This window comes from Hibiscus syriacus, unplaced genomic scaffold (genome assembly GCF_006381635.1).
Source record: "Hibiscus syriacus cultivar Baekdansim isolate YM2019G1 unplaced genomic scaffold, ASM638163v2 tig00111036_pilon, whole genome shotgun sequence".
In the NCBI taxonomy this organism is placed as follows: domain Eukaryota; kingdom Viridiplantae; phylum Streptophyta; class Magnoliopsida; order Malvales; family Malvaceae; genus Hibiscus; species Hibiscus syriacus.
In genome coordinates, this window is record NW_024062963.1 from 270,985 (window position 1) to 288,308 (window position 17,324).

At 35.9% G+C, this 17,324-nt stretch overlaps 2 pseudogenes; one reads left to right on the forward strand and one right to left on the reverse strand.

The window, feature by feature from the left end:
* Positions 1 to 76: 76 nt before the first annotated feature.
* On the reverse strand, positions 77 to 8,603 carry LOC120151265 (annotated as a pseudogene).
* A 2,066-nt stretch (positions 8,604 to 10,669) lies between these two features.
* LOC120151255 lies at positions 10,670 to 14,319 on the forward strand (annotated as a pseudogene).
* Positions 14,320 to 17,324: the final 3,005 nt, after the last annotated feature.

Consider the following 17,324-nt stretch of genomic DNA (forward strand, 5'->3'; position numbering starts at 1 on the left):
TATTGCGATATTGAGAGAGTGAGAATGGTTTGTATATATATATTTTACAATATTGGTAAAGAAAGGTACACAAAAGTTGAATATTAGCAATACATAACAAATAGTACAAATATGCATAATTGTTAATGTTGTCCGGGTTCTACTTCTACCCTTGGTCTATGAAATGAGAGCAACAACTCTTATCGGCAGTACACATCGACTCTTCGACCATACAATTCATAGTACAATACAAGCAACACTCTCGTATCCATCGTCGAGTGTCAACAATACAAAATCAAATGAAAATCATAAGATTACAGAGAATCCCCCCTTTGTTTACATAGGGGATTCTAAATGAAGAGAGAGAATGCTGACCGGACTTCGATCACGTTCCCTTCTTCTTTTGGTCTTTAGGTGGTTCCTTTGTAAGCATTCTCGGAGCAATTGCCATTGCCATTAGCTCTTGGAAGAGCAGTTTACAGGCATAAGGAATGTGCACCTGCAATAAGCATCATTGTTATAACCACGATTCCCGATAACAAGAACATTAGCAAATGTATGTTGAAGCTTTGACATCTACAACCGTGGAATGGAACAAGGGAAAGAAAAGGCTTACCTGAACAATATCGGTTTTGTTCTTGCATCCTCTGCACTCGAACGAGTTTTTCTTTAGATTGGCAATGGCGATCAGCCCACACCGCTCGCAAACGTGGACTCTGTATGCATCACTTTGGTCAAACAATCTCTCCTTGAGGAAATGGGAAGCACCATGTGCAATCATGCAATCTCTTTCCATCTCTCCGAAACGAAGACCACCGTCACGCGATCGACCTTCTGCGGGCTGCCTTGTTAGAATCTGGACAGGACCCCGACCGCGTGAATGGATCTTATCGTCGACCATGTGCTTTAGTCTTTGGTAATATGTTGGCCCCAAGAATATCATGGCAGTAAGCCGCCTGCCTGTGTGCCCATTATACATGGTCTCGTAACCACGCATTTGATACCCACATTTATGAAGCGCTCTGCTGATATTATCCACCTATAACATCAAACCGAAAGGATTAAAATGCATCTATCGTCTCTAAATGTTATACTTCATCCATGAATAGTCCCAAAACAGGTATAAGCATTTAATGTAGTCCAAGAACATCAAAGAAACTTAATTAATTCAAGAAAACATCTAATTAATCAAAATCCAAAAATTAAGGATTGCAACTTACAGTGACATCAGTAAAGGGAGTAGCATCCCTTCCTTTCCCATGTGAGCTGCAACTTTCCCCATGATACACTCAATAAGCTGACCGATTGTCATTCGGGAAGGAATAGCATGCGGATTCACGATGATATCAGGTGAGATGCCTTCCACAGTCCAAGGCATGTCTTCCTGGGTGTAAGTCATGCCAATCGTTCCCTTTTGACCATGCCGACTGCTAAACTTGTCTCCAATCTGGGGAATCCGAACCGATCTTACCCTTACTTTCACAAATCGCAACCCATCAGCATTTGTTGTGAGTAGAACCTAAACAAGAATAGAAACGGTCAGCACAATGACAAGATCACCAAAGCACAAGCACCTAATCCATTTGCACGGATTAACATCGTGACAGACGTTAGTGCACAAACATCAACTAAAAACTGTTAGTAAAAGGAAGTTGAAAAGTATTTACTTGGTCCACAATTCCTGTTTCACTGTGCCGTAAGCTTATACTGTGATCACGTTTTGTATAGCGTGATGATTGACCCTGAGCTTCCTCCTGTGAAATAGGTGTGGTCTTTCCTATGATTACGTCCTCACCTGAAACTCTTGTTCCCTAACGGGCAACAATAATTTAATTTCAGGAAGGTGTAAGTCAACTAATTTTGTACGCAATGCAATGAACATAGCATTACGCTAATTTTGCACTTACAGGAGGTGCAAGACCATCATCATCCAATTTATCATAAGAGCCATGCCTCATTCCCTGCAAAAAGCAAATTGTGTCATATGGCAACACTGGCAAACAAGAAGTAGAAATCCATTTCTCACGCCTCCTATTGGTTTCACATTTGAACCATTCGTTTCTTTTAAATTAAATTACTAGTATTTAGCTTTATATTATAGCAGTTTTTGAAGAAGCAAAAAACAACAAAATAGTGAAGCCATGCTCGATTCTCACCATAGTAGTAGCCCTATCTGGTCGGCCAAAATCTTCTTTGACAAGGGTTCCCATTTTTTTCTCCTCGTCACTGCAAAGTACAACAAACATTAATGTGGAGTAACGAGAGCTCAAGTATGGGATCCAAAAGACTCGTATCTAAAAAAGTAGCAAAAGGAATTATCAAGAGAATATTACCGGTAAGAACGGAAGAAAAGTGATCGGAAGAACCCTCTGTCTATTGATGATTGATTCATGATAACAGAATCTTCTTGGTTGTATCCAGAATAGCAGGCAATCGCCACGATAGCATTCTGAGGAAACGAGGCAAAGAAACAATTGTAAGGGTATAGCAAAAATTGAAGTAATTACGGAAATAGAAAATAGAACTTCAACTTTACAATGCCAGCAGGTAGCTGCCGAAAATGTAGATGTTCCATAGCTCGTGTGGTAACCAGTGGCTTCTGGGGATAGTAGAGAACATAGGCCAATGTATCCTGAGTAACAAATGGAAGGATAAATCATGATTTTTCCCAGGTATGACATCGTTATAATAGTTTATGTAAATAGGAGGTAATACATACCATTCGAAATTGGTAGTTGGTGACATATATACCCATTGCTTGCTTACCCATAGCAGATTGATAGGTATTACGTGGGGACTGATACAATGGATAATAAATAAGTAAAATAGAAAAGAAATCTAAACAAATGCAATCAGTTAACGTTCATCATTAGCATACAAATACCTGATTATGATCAGGGAATGGTATAATTGAAGCACAAACACCCAAAATCAACGAAGGATGGATTTCACAATGGGTATAAGTTTCCGAATAAGCTTCCTCTGGATTGACTCTTGCTTGGACAAGATCCTGGAACAAAGTTGAAGCAGTTATATTTCTGATATTGCCTTACAGCCTCCCTAGAAGCTAAGGTGCATTTACAATTTACTATTATTCTAGATTTTGACCAATAAGACTTGCTTCTCACATTGATGGTCATGGAAATCATTGTTGTCTCCTCTTCTTCAGTGTCGATATATTCAATAAATCCCTTTGCTACAAGATCATGCCAACCACCATCTTCTGGGCTTTCCTGAAAGAAGAAAACCAATGAGATAAAGCTATGTTTGAGAAAATATGGAAGGTTACAAGTGACACACCCTTTGTTGCAGTGCATGGATATCTTTCTTTTTTATTAGAAGCCTTTGCTTCTCCACAATGAACAATGGCCTACTGCAACGACCATAGTCTGTATATATTCTAAGTTCTTTTAAACGAATATCTCGAACAACACCAACTTCAGTGTTGACATCAACCTACACATAAAAAATCCATCATTAACCAAACACATAAACAGCCTCTGTTGCTCAAACACAGAAAATGGGAGCCACGCAACACCCATGTTGGCCTACGTTATTCAGACTCGGGTGTACGTACACGGGTATGGCTAGCTTCTTCCAACTTTTTCTATATATTTAAAAGACCTTGGAGGTCATATCCCCGCATCCAAGTGTCGGACACAAATGCTTCATGAAAGTTGGCGGGAGGAAAAGAGGAACTAAACCAGAGGAAGGAAAAGAAACAGAAGAATGGCGGCAGGAAAGAGGAAAAAGTCTGATGGAAGTCTCAAACACAAAGAAATAAAATAACGTGCACAGAGAAGTTCAAAAAAAATAAAAGAGAAAAATACTTAAAGAGAGCATCAGGGATCAGGCCTTAGTATCAATATCAATTAGTCTTGAATTAGGTTTGAAGGCCCAAAATAAACCAAATGATAAATATTTAAAAAAATAATTTATGTCATCTTTTAAAAACTTATAAAAACTATAAAGATATTATTTATATAATAGATTAATGTACTATGAAGATTATATTTAAATGCATATAAAAGAATGCACATATATAGTACATTAATATATACAAAATACATTAATACCCGTCTTCTCAATCGCCTCAACGTTGTTACAAGCATATCAGGATTCCGATGCACACCAACCCAACAACCATTGACAAAAATTTTTGTAGCTTGAGGAATAACTGCAGGAGAAATTTCCTGAAAATTTAATGAAAAAAGTCAATCTAGTTAAAATAATAAGGAAATAAAAGAAGAGGTATGAATTCAATAAAAAATTATGATAAGTATGTACCTCAAAATTCTCTGTACCCCATTCTTCCAAAAATTCAAGAATTGGATACGCAGCTGATCCAACAGTAATGTAGACCATCAATGCGAGATTCTTTACAAGTCCACAGGCCTGATACATCCACCACCCACAATTATGATTGAAACATGTGAGAAGGGATTGTTATTCAACAAATGAATGTAGATGAATTAAAATGCAAGATACTCACCTGTCCTTCAGGTGTTTCAGCTGGGCACATCATTCCCCACTGGGAATTATGCAACTGACGTGGCTTAGCCAATTTCCCTGGTAAACAAAAGCTTAATTAGCTAAAGACTACAAAAAGGCCATCATTAAATGAGGTTCACCAATGCATGTTGAAGCATGCAGGGCAAATGAATAATAGACAACACTACAGCAGCAATAGTGTTACCTTCACGTCCTATAGGAGAATTGAGCCTTCGCAAGTGCGACAAAGTGGAGGCATATGTCAAACGGTTCAACACCTAGAAAGAACACGCATAACGTCATGAGGACTTCCAACTGGGAAATGATATATGGTGGAGGTACAGGTATTTTATGCTATGGCATAAATCTTGGGGTGGGGAAAATTCAGTATAAATTTACACTAAAAAAAAGAACAATCAACTCTGACCTGCGACACTCCAGCTCTTGTACCAGCTGCATTTGCTTGCCCCCAATTTCCAGTAGCAAGCGAGTATTTAAGACCACTTGTAATAGTTTTTGCTTTGATAGCAAATTGCAGGTTCACATCCTTCCCATGATCGACACACTATCATCCAGCAATAAAATCAAGTACAAACACACGAAAAATAAAATCCAAATTGCAGTGAGATCTAGAAAACGATCATTATGGAAAAGAACCTTCTGCACATAAGATCGCACATCCCTAGTTAACTTCCGAAAAAGCTGCAGTATTAGAAATCACAACCAAATATCAGATGGCAAATCAAAATGATAAAGAGCATGGGACATTTTGAAATCTATCAAACTAAAAACAAACCATCCTAAAGAGGCCTCCAAGTAAAGGACCAGCAAGGTCCAGCCTCTTGTTGCCATAATGATCTCTATCATCTTCGGCCCTCCGGCCAAGTGCACAAAGAAGCAGCCGGTGAATGATATACCTGGAAAAAGAGCAATAATTTAGAATGAATCGGAATACAATAACACAATCAAAGCAATTTCCAATATACCTACCCAAAATAATAAGCTTTCTTCGTCTCGCAAAACTCCCCAATACCAACGTGAGGAAGCATTTCCTTTTGAAGGATCTCTTTAGCATACCTGTAAGGAAGATGCTCAGAAGCTTCTCATGAGCGTTACAAACATTCACATTACATTTCATCACACATGAAAATTTGCTAACACAACACATACTTAATCCTCTTCTCTCTGGTAACACCAACAGTTGCTCCTCTTTTACCAATATAATCTAAAGCGACCTGAGGTAAAGGAATAGCAACATTAGCAAGGCTCAATAAGGCATGAAAAGCAAACAGGAGAAATTCTCAACATCACAAGAGTGTCATTCATGATCTGGTTTTAAGCACCTCATAGTCATTATACTCATGACTCACTCTTCAGAGGATGGACCGGAAAAGTGCAACTTGGATAAACATAAATATCTAGGAGGTGCTAGAAATGACCAATATGCAGAACAAGCTCAGACAGGAGCAATGCAAGCAACAATAGCACTCATTATAATTGACCTTTCAACCCAGCAGCACCTCAAGTCAGAACTCTGAACGAAATAGGAAGAAGAAAAGAACCTGCTGATTTTGAATCACAAATGCTTCTTCTAAGGAAGGTCGAAGCAGCTCCATCATCTGGGTATCAGAGAAGTCATAGCATATATGCTCTAATATGTCCTTATCAGCAACAAATCCCAAAGCCCGGAACACGATAATGATAGGAATTTCAGTTCGAATATATGGAAGAGTAGCACGAATGTACTGCCCTGAAGAGCCCTGCAGTTTATGCGTGAAACCAACAAAACTGTAAAATCATCTATTTTCATAACTAGCTACCTCATTGAATGATTGAATGGTAGAGAAAAAGCATCCAAATGTCGGAAATAATTATCTTTACCCCTTTAGCACTGGTCCGTGAAAGCATCCGCACAAACATGGTACTTGGTGGCCTGTTCTGGGAGTCCGCCATGGACCGAACTTCTGCCACATATGCATATTTGTTGGGCTGCCTCTTTTTGAAGACATAGACATGATTTGTACTCATCTTCTCTTGGGCAATTAGAACTTTTTCACTCCCATTGATAATGAAATACCCCCCTTGATCTAAAGGACATTCCCCAAGCTCAGTCAGATCCTTCTCTGAATTTTGATATAGTGTGCAATAGCTTGAACGAAGCATTATAGGAACCTAATAACATACAGAATAGGGAAAAAGAGGGTCAATGTTAAAAGTTAAATTCATCCATTCACAACTAGAAAGTACAGTAACCAAACCTTCCCAATGAACACTTTGGTAAAATCTTGAGTCTCAGTTATTTCTTCACCATCATGCCCTTTCTTTATAACTCTTTTAGTTACATCCACATACAATGGAGCAGAGTAAGTAAGATTCCTCAACCTTGCAGCTTTTGGGAATAAAGTTGCAGTTTCACCATCCGACTCAGTCATCATAGGTTTACTTAGGTAGATCTGACCAAAGTTAATCTTATAGATAGTCTGCAAATAAGAACTAGTATTTAGAAGCCCAAACAAAAGAAAAAAAACTAACTTCAGAAACATAAAATTCAAGCCTTAGAGCTTGATTAGACCCCTATAGAGTCAAGGGACTAACTGCTAAGCAAGCAATCAAGGAAGTAAATATATATTGAAATGAAACATATCCATAATGGAAAAATAAATAAGAGATCAGAATTCAAAGACTTTGACTATTCATTTCTAATTTCTCTCTTTACTAGAAGAATTCTCCATAATCAGTTTCAAGATTGCTACCCTTAAATTTGTAACTGAACAAAATTTAAAATGAACTTTGAATAAATGACACAATTAATTATCACAGTTCCTAAACTATAATTTTTTTCGTTCCTTTAAGAAATTTATCCCAAAAAAAACAATTTAGCCTAACAATTAAGTTCCAATAGAAACTAACTCCAAACCTAGAAACCGAAATTCTTACATGCCTTAAAGCTAATGGGTTCATGATCAAAACTATTCTTGGCAAGAGGTTCTGGATTGATCAATCAAGAGGGCCAAGGTTAAATCTCTAACCTATATTATCTTCTGTCTTGCATGGAATTCGCATCTTTATTGGTTTGTCAGGAGCTCTATTGGAGGATGCAGGTAAGGTGAGCAGAAAAGCAATGAACATATATACAGTTTTAGACCGAATTCTTTTAGAAACCTTTCAAACCAATTAAATGCTTTCATGATTGTTAACTGGGGGATTGGAACCTGACTATAGTTTAGCAATTAAAGGGAGAGTTTGTAACCATTCATCAATCATATGAAGCAAACTTTGCTTATCTATCCATCCATTTATGTATATACTAATAGTAAATACTTGTTTGAGTTTGCTGTTAACAACACGATCATTGAATTTATTCATGTTTTCTTTGACAATATATACGTTACTAAATTTATATGCTCTAACTTCTCACTGCCTTACAAAAATACAACCTTCAAAAAACTATTGCTTCCATTCCTATTAACTCACTCCTAATCACATAAAAATTAAAAACAAATTACAGTTAGTTTGGTTTTTCCCACTATTTTCTTTTCTTTTATTTAATTATTTTCACTATTATTGTCCCACTCCTATTTTCACGCTTATAATTTTTAAACTCTAATTCAATCATATAATTATTTTCTATTAAAAAATTAACTTTTTATCCGCTCTAGCTTCGGACAAATAAAGTTCACTTGTCCAAATATATATATAAGAAAATTTTGCGTTACTTTAGAAGAAAATAATGAAAAAGGACCTCAGCGAAGTCAGATTGGTGACCAGGATTGTGCTGTGACTCGGGCCTGATCTCGATTTCGGCGGACTCGTCAACAATTTCTTGCATCGTGTTCTGGATAAACTCATCGAACGAGTCGAGCTGTTGACGCACCAAACCTTTTTCTTCGAAGTAAGCAGAGATGACCGCCCACGCATCTTCCTGCGTGATCTCCTCGTCTTCTTCGTCATCGATTAGTTGGGGATCGTACTCGCTGTCGTCTTCCATAGCTAAGTGTTCTTCAAGGTTCTCTTCGGCGCTGGAATTTGATCGCTATTTTCGTTTAAAGGGAAAAAGGATTTGGAAGTAAAACCCTAGCTGAGAGTGAGAGAAATAGGAAACTTAATAGAAAGGCTGTGAAGGAGATACTTAAACGCGGGAGATCTGGATGGACTGGATCGGATCTTTATCCCCAGTGTCGGAAAAAATGTTATATTAGTATAACCCGAGGGTAACTTTGGAAACACATTATTAATCTTGTCTGTTAGTAAAGCTAGTCTTGGATTAATTGCATCAGGTATCTCCAAACTATGGCTGTATTCTATTTTGGTCCTTAAAATTCTAATCAAGTCCTCATATTATCAATATCAGTTCAATGATATCCTTTCATAAGTCTAGCAATTTCTATGAGTTGAGAAGGACTATATTCAAAATACATGGATTAAATCTTAAAGACTTGTGCATATACTACGTGGACAATTTGGATTCATCTTGTCAAAATATATTAATAGGACTAATATAATTTTCTTAACATACTTCATTCATATTTTTTTATTTAGGGTAAACTAACTATTTGGTCACTTAACTAATTTTTTTTAAAATCATTGTCAACCTTACGATTTGGTTCTATTTTGATCATCTGCAGTTAAAAAAACTAAGAATGACATTAATATGATATTTTTAATTATTTTTCAATCATGACGTGACATTATCTTGTAATGATACGTCAATATAAATGGTTGTCCCTTGTTCCCATATGTAATGGGGTAAGGGGAAGGTAAGAAAGTAGGTTACCCCCAACACTAGGTTGAGAGCAGCTTCCGTAGGAGACCTCCAAATTATGAAATGTCCTCCATGGGACTCGATCCCACTACCTCAAGGTTAAGAACCTTGTGCTCTACCAAACGAGTGACCAAAAGAGAACAAAAATATAACATTAAGTATAATTAAAATAAATAATAATTGAATGGTCAAAACAAGAACTAGATAATAAATGGCTGACTGAATAAATAATTTACCTTTTTTAGGCCATGGCCTAAGTAAACCTAGAGCAAGATACTCCCCTCGCTACAGTGTAATATAACAATTTATTAGGGTGCGTTTGGTTTACGGAATGTAAGATTATCAGTGAGAATAAAAGAGTATCAGGGAATAGGATTACTGGGAATGTTGTATTTTGTGTTTGGTTGGTTTAGCAGGAATGTAAGATTACCGTGTTTGGTTAAATGAATAAAAGATTATTGGAATGTATATTTGACCAAATTATCCTTATTATATATTTGTATAATATTACAAATTGTAAAATATTTATATATTTGCTTTAAAAAATTAAATTCATAATATTTATATAATTTTTTTACAAAACTAAAAATATAAAAAAAAATGTTTAATGAAAGGGTAAATTTTTTAACCCTTGAACTTTATATAAAAATTTAATTATAGATTTTTTTTTTGTAAATCTAAAATAATTTAAGGATAAATTTGTAATTTAACCTTCGTAGAATTTTTATTATTCAATGACAGAATAAGGATATTTTTGAAAAAAAATAAAAATTTAAGGGCATTTTAGTCCAAAACACCAGTAATGTTACAATACCTAAGGGGAGGGAGGTAATGACATTCCCGGTAATATATCCCAAAAAATCTACTATTGGTAATAAAATATTACTGGGAATGAGATTCCCGGCCAACCAAACATGGGAATCCCACAATCCTTGAACCAAACACCCCCTTAACGTCTCTTTCCGTTTAATTATTACAAAAAAGTTTTTACAAACGTACTATGAGCACTATTAATTTAATTTATAAAAATTTAAAATTTTAACATACTGAACATATAATTATAAATTAATTAAAAATATAAAATAAAATTATTAAAAATAAAATATTAATTGTGGTTTGTAACCTTGGTTTTCAATGAACTGAACTACTAATAATGCCAAAACCTAACTTTCAAACAAATCGTCTCTAGTGAAACAAAACGCTATTCAATTGATCCCAGTAAAACTTAAAGACCTTGAACGCGTGGCGCAAGAACATGTGATCCACAATTCACATATCTAAAGCCAACTTCCGAGTTGATTTAATCTCAGCTCCCTTCTGCCTATAAATATATCGGATGAACTTTATCGTGTTCCACAGTTCAAGCTCACAAGCAAACCTTACATCTTTTCATCTTAATCATCTTAGCTTTGAATTTTAATTGATTTTCCCCAATCAATGGCGGCAGCCAGGACTAATGAAATGCTGGGTTCGAAATCTTTGATTTCTAATAATCACTTTCTTTCCCATTCAATTAACTAGTTGTTGAAGTCACGGGAGAGGAGGACAGTGCAAGTGACGAAGGTGGTGACGGCTGTTGCCACGGTTCCTATGACGACCAGGCTCATCGAACTTGATTCCGTTGGGGCTATCCCCGAAACTCCGGTGCAATTCACCATGTCGGGTCGGGTACGATGCCAAGGAGAAGATGAAGGAGTTGATGTTTCAATGGTGGGATTCTTCTAAAACCGCCATTGATGCTGAGAGAGGTGTTTCTCTTCAGCTTGTTAGCACTGATGTTGACCCAAGTAAGCATTCATTCTTGTAAAGCAACCATATATGCATTTTGATATGTGATGGCTAATGTGTTTGGATTAATGAATGAAGGGACGGGCAAGGCGAAGGTGAGCAAGGAAGCCATAATAGAGTGGTCCAGAGATTTGAACATAAGTGCCGACTAATTTATCACTTACAACGTTGAATTTGTGGTGGACGTAAACTTTGGGGTTCCCGGAGCTATTCTCGTCATCAACACTAATCGAAAGGAGTTGTTTTTAAAGAGCGTCACCATTGAAGATTCTCTTCATTTCGACTGTCAATCTTGGATTCAACCACAGAAGATTAAGCTTCACTCGGAGAAAAAAATCTTCTTTTCTAACCAGGTATGAACCTTTATCAATTTTGCTCATAAGAAGGTGAAATAACGGTGAAATGGCATGAACTGAGTTGCCTATTTTTTTGCAGGCATTTTTACCAAGCGAAACGCCAATGGGACTGAGAGAGTTGAGGAAGAAAGAGTTAAGGGAACTGAGGGGCAATGGAGAGGGCGTTAGGGTTTCATCGGATCGAGTTTATGATTACGATGTTTACAATGATTTGGGACACCCTGATAAAGGAACCAAATTCGCAAGGCCTGTTTTAGGAGGAGAACGACAACCTTATCCCAGACGATGCCGTATCGGACGTCCTCCCACTGAGTCAGGTGACTTTAACTTCGTTATTCTTTCGATAAATATTCATAGAGTATAATTTATATATGAAGCAATTTATGGTGGTTTCCATGAAAATACACAGATCCCAAATCGGAAGCTCAGGCAGACGAGGCCACGCCGATGTACGTACCGAGAGACGAAGCATTCGGAGACGTGAAAAGAGAGACGGTGGATGCTGGAAGATGGAAGCAATGATGAACAATCTTTTCCCTTTTATTAAACATTCAAGAGAAGGCGATGAGGCCGTAAATTCCTTCGCTGATATCAATAATCTCTACAAAGAATGTCGAAACCATTCGCATCTTAACAAGATGATCAAAGACTCGACGGCCGACGCTTTCAAATTCGACCCTCCGAACATCGTCTCCACTAAGAGCTTTTCTTCAACTCAGGAATATGATATCTTTAATCATTGAAAATAAATTATTAAATTTGGGTATGGGAATATTTGCAGGAGATGCTTCATGTTGTTTACGAGACGATGAATTCGGTCGGCTAAAGCTCGCCGGAAAGAATCCCTTAAGCATCGAGAGGCTCCAGGTTTTCCCACCGGTAAGCAAACTGGAAGCCTCCGTTTATGTTCCAAAAGAGTCTGCTTTGAGAGAACAACACATAATCTCTCATCTGGATGGCATGTCAGTAGAACAGGTAAATAAAAGAAAATGACTAACTTGTTTGATTTTGCAACTTGCCATTGTTACTACGTACGAACACTTGTCAGTTTCACGAAATGATAGGGTAAAATACACTTTAGGTCACTCAATTATGTGCTTGTAACAGATAAATAACTTTTTTTAAGTGATAAACAAACTCTTTAATTAAAATATTATCACAAACAAATTGTTTAATTGTTAAAATTAAAACAGCATCTATTATGGTATAATGTGATAACATTTAATCCCTATAACTTATATATTTTATCAATTTTATCATAATTTGAAATGATTTAATAAATTGTACGAACCAATTTGTGGTTAAATGAATGTCATTCATCAAAATAATTACTTGTTCATTTTCAACTTTTTGCAGGCAATTGAAAAGAAAAAACTGTATATATTGGACTATCACGATGCTTACCTTCCATTTCTCAACAGCATCAATGCTCACCCTGATCGAAAAGCCTACGCAACTCGAACGATTTTCTTCTTGACTCAGCTGAGAACATTGAAGCCGATAGCTATCGAGCTAAGCCTACCGCCGATGAACCCTTACACTCCTACGAAACAAGTGATTACGCCTCCGGTTGATGCCACTTCTTTCTGGCAATGGCAATTAGCTAAAGCCCATGTTTGCTCCAACGATTCCGGTGCTCATGAATTGATTCAGCATTGGTATGTAAATTCCCATATATCCCTTATAAACATAATCAATTTAGTAATTTCGATTTAGGGTTTCGATGAATGAGAAGTTTTAATCATGTACAGGTTGAGGACTCATGCATGCATGGAACCGTTTATCATAGCGGCACGACGAAACTTAAGTGTAATGCATCCGATCCACAAGCTTCTTCATCCTCACATGCGATACACTTTGGACATTAACGCCAGAGCTCGTGAGCTTCTCATCAGCGCCGACGGATTGATCGAGTCCCTCTTCTCCACTAAAGAATGTTCTATGGAGCTTACTTCTCTTGCTTACAAAAACTGGCGCTTCGACATGGAAGCCCTCCCAGCAGACCTCATCCGAAGGTATGAGTTGTTCTCTGCTCGACTCTATTTCGACCTTATTTTGTTTAAACGTATAGATCTCGAGATACATTCTGATTTTTACTTTTGTAATGCAGAGGGATCGCAGAACCAGACCCAACCGAGCCGCATGGCATAAAATTACTCATCCAAGACTATCCATATGCCAACGATGGGTTACTTATATGGTCAGCCATTGAGAGACTGGTTAAGGACTACGTGAACTATTACTACCCAGATTCAATTAGTATTCGATCCGATCCAGAACTCAATGCATGGTACTATGAGTCCATCAACGTAGGCCATGTCGATCTCCGCCATGAGATCTGGTGGCCAAAGCTTTCGACCCGGAGGATCTCGTCTCCATCCTAACCACCCTCATCTGGATTTCATCGGCAGAAAATGCCGCTCTCAACTTCGGGCAGTACCATTACGGTGGATACGCTCCCGTACGTCCACCGTACATGCGACGACTAGTCCCGAACCAGGACGATCCGGATTACCCGAGTTTCGTATCGGACACGGAAGGGTATTTCTTATCATCTTTGCCAATTTTAAAAGATATGACGGTGTTAATCTCGGTACTCGAGATCTTATCCACACATTCAGACGATGAAGAGTACTTGGGGAATAGAAAAGATCTTTCGACATGGAAAGGGAACCCATGTATCACAGAAGCATTTTACAAGTTCTCAATGGAGATGAGGTCAATTGAGAAAGAGATTGAAAAAGAAACAGAGACCCAAAGCTAAGAAATCGATGTGGGGCTAGGGTTTCACCTTATCAGCTATTGGTGCCGTCTTCGGAACCTGGAGTTTCTTGCAGAGGAGTGCCTAATAGCATTTCAATATGAAATTTGAAGGGATTGAACGACGAATATTCATCTTTTGAAATTCTTTGTAGGGAAGTAGAAGGATTAAAGGGCATCAATTTCTCGGAGCCAACCAATACACGGCTGGAAGATAGCTCAGTATCTGAGTTGCTTTCATCCCTGTAATTGTATCATATTCTGAAAATGCAATTGAATTACATTATTGATTGAACGATAAGATAATTGCATCTTTACGATGATAATGTCTTAATTACTTTTAGAAACACATATTTTCAACTTCATCCATGGTCACCTTATAAACACGAAATTTATAAAGACGAAGCTAACGTGGTACAATGGAAAGAACTCGACCTAGTTAAAGCATATTTCGAATTTTAACAATAAAATGAAGATGGCCATAGTACTTGTGTAAATATCAGTATATGCATATGCATGTATACCCATCAATCATTCTTACCGTATGTTGTCTTTTTCTAGGGAAAAAAGGAAAAGAAGATAAAATTTTCTCCGACAATGTCGCCATCAGTTTGTTTAACCATACATACTAGAGGACAACCAAACCTAACTGGAAGTTATGCCCTGACTTCGATATTTGTAGCACATGTTTCTACTTTTTTTAGAACAATCTTGTCTTGACAATTGTACGGCATAAATCGATCGAACCAAAATAAAATCATTTAGTTTTCTATAAATATTAATATGTATAGATTATAGTATTAGATTAAATTTGTTTGATTATAGAGAACAAGAATCTTCAACTAACCCCGTGCAAGCAAAATATTAAATATATATCTATGCATTCATTTTTTTAATTAATTATTGATACCTAATTTATTGACCAACTAATCTAAACCAAATAATGTAAAGTCGAGGGTAACCCTTTCAATTCAATTTGTTCTATTCACAACCGTCAGGGTTCAAATCATTGACTTTGTTTAATGATATAGTAACACATCCCACTAGATCTGGTTATGCATTTATTTTTTAGTATAATAGCAAAGTTCTAATTCTTATACCAACAATCAGTTGATCTAATGGGATGAGTCACTAGATTCCTTAAGTAAGGTCAAGAGTTTGAACCTTGAAGTTTGTGAATGGAGCAAACTGGATTGGAAAGGTCGCCATCGCCTCTGCAGTACTTTATCTGGATTAGTCGGTAAATAGATCTATTATAGTGCTTAATTAAAAAAAATCTAATTCTTATTTTAATCATTTTAATATACTAAATTTGCGATTTAATCACTTTACTTTTTTCTAATTTGATTCCTCTACCATAATCTATATTGTTATTAGTAAGTTGAAATTAATAGATTCATTGGTTGTTAAAATGATAGTATAATTTTCTTTTGTTATTTTATTACATATTCAGGGACATGTGAGAAATTTAATCAATTGTGTTCAACCAATAAGTTTGTATGTTCGAATGCTTAAGGCTATTTAAAAACACACACACACACATTGTCACTTTAGGAGAACAAATTAATGGTCTCATCGAAATGAACCTAATCATAACAAGGTAAAGTAACAGACTAAATTAAGCCAAATTTAAGTAAAGGGAATTAAGTGTCGAATTTCTGTTGGAAAATAATAAATAATTGAATAAAATTGATGTCATTTATAATAAGTCATGTCACTTGATAAATAAACTTATTATAATAAGTAATGTTACTTAGTGAGTAGATTTATTTTTTAAGTTTAAAATTGCATCTATCCAATTGTACAATATGCAATTTTAGAAATAGGAAAGAACTTAGAAAATTTCTTTTAAATTCGTTCTTTCTGGTAATAGAGAAAGACAAGATTGTGTTCGACTTATCACTACGGTTGTGCTTACTGTTGTGATCGTTTGTTGTTGTATCCTGAGAGACCGACATCCGACGTTACTCAAAGCACCAATGAGATGACATGTTTCAACAAAACTTCATCTTTTATATATCTGACTCCTCTCATCCTATTTCATGTCAAAATACTAGTAAACAATTTCATCTCTTTACTTTAGTTCTTTATTTATTTTTGCTTTGTTTGATTCAATAATAACATTTATTTATTCTACTATTATTTTATTTATCGGATTAACGTATTGTCTAACAATTTCAGCATAATAAAAAGATTAAAACTAAATTAGACCGGCATTAAAGAGTTCAAACTGGTCGTTGTAATCCATCTACTAATTTGTTTAAATTTCAGACTTGGTTCTCATACTTCAAAAAAATGTAAGAGATTAATCAAATTAAGTAATGTTATGAACCCTCTTCGTTGAATCATTAATCTAAGAAACGACTGTTTATATGTTTAAGTTAGAAAGATGAAATTCATAATTATACCTTTAATCTTATACACTTTAGAATAAAATAATCAATTTAGTAAAAAGAATAAAATAATCGAATATTCCAGAGCATTAAACATTTTCCAGATTATTGCATAATTTTTTTAAAAAAAAACTTAATATCAAAATAGGTGTATAAATTATACATTTTTTTCAAATAGGTGTCTAAATTATTTTTTATCATCCCAGTGCCTAACGTTATAAATGTTATCTTTTTAGGTACTCGGGCTACGGCGATAATTTTTCTAGTTTAGTGACACATGTCAATCTTGCAAAGCATAGCTGAGTGTACTGGGTTTCATGTTGGAGTGCTCCTTGTACATTATTTGGGGGTTTATCTCGTCTCTAAAAGACTTTCTTACTTTGATTGTGAGGGTCTAATAGGGTAGATTGTATTATAAAAATTGTTAATTCGAGATAAATAATAATAATAATAATAATAAATATTATTATATAATTGAACGAAGCAAAATAAATAAAGAATTAAAATAGAGGAATGAGATTTGTTTACTCGTATGTAGACACTGAATAGGATGAGTAGAGTAAGATAAATCAAATAAGGATTTTTGTTGAGGCATGTATGAACAGTTTCCTTAAGACATATTCGTCATCTCCTAGGTGCTTTGAGTAACGTTGGACGTCGGTCTCCCATGATACAATAACAAAAAATCACAATAGTAAGTACAACCGTAGTGATCAGTCGAACACAATCTGACATTTCTTTATCACTAGAAAGAAATAATTTGAAATGAATTTTCTAAGTGGTTTCCTAATTCAA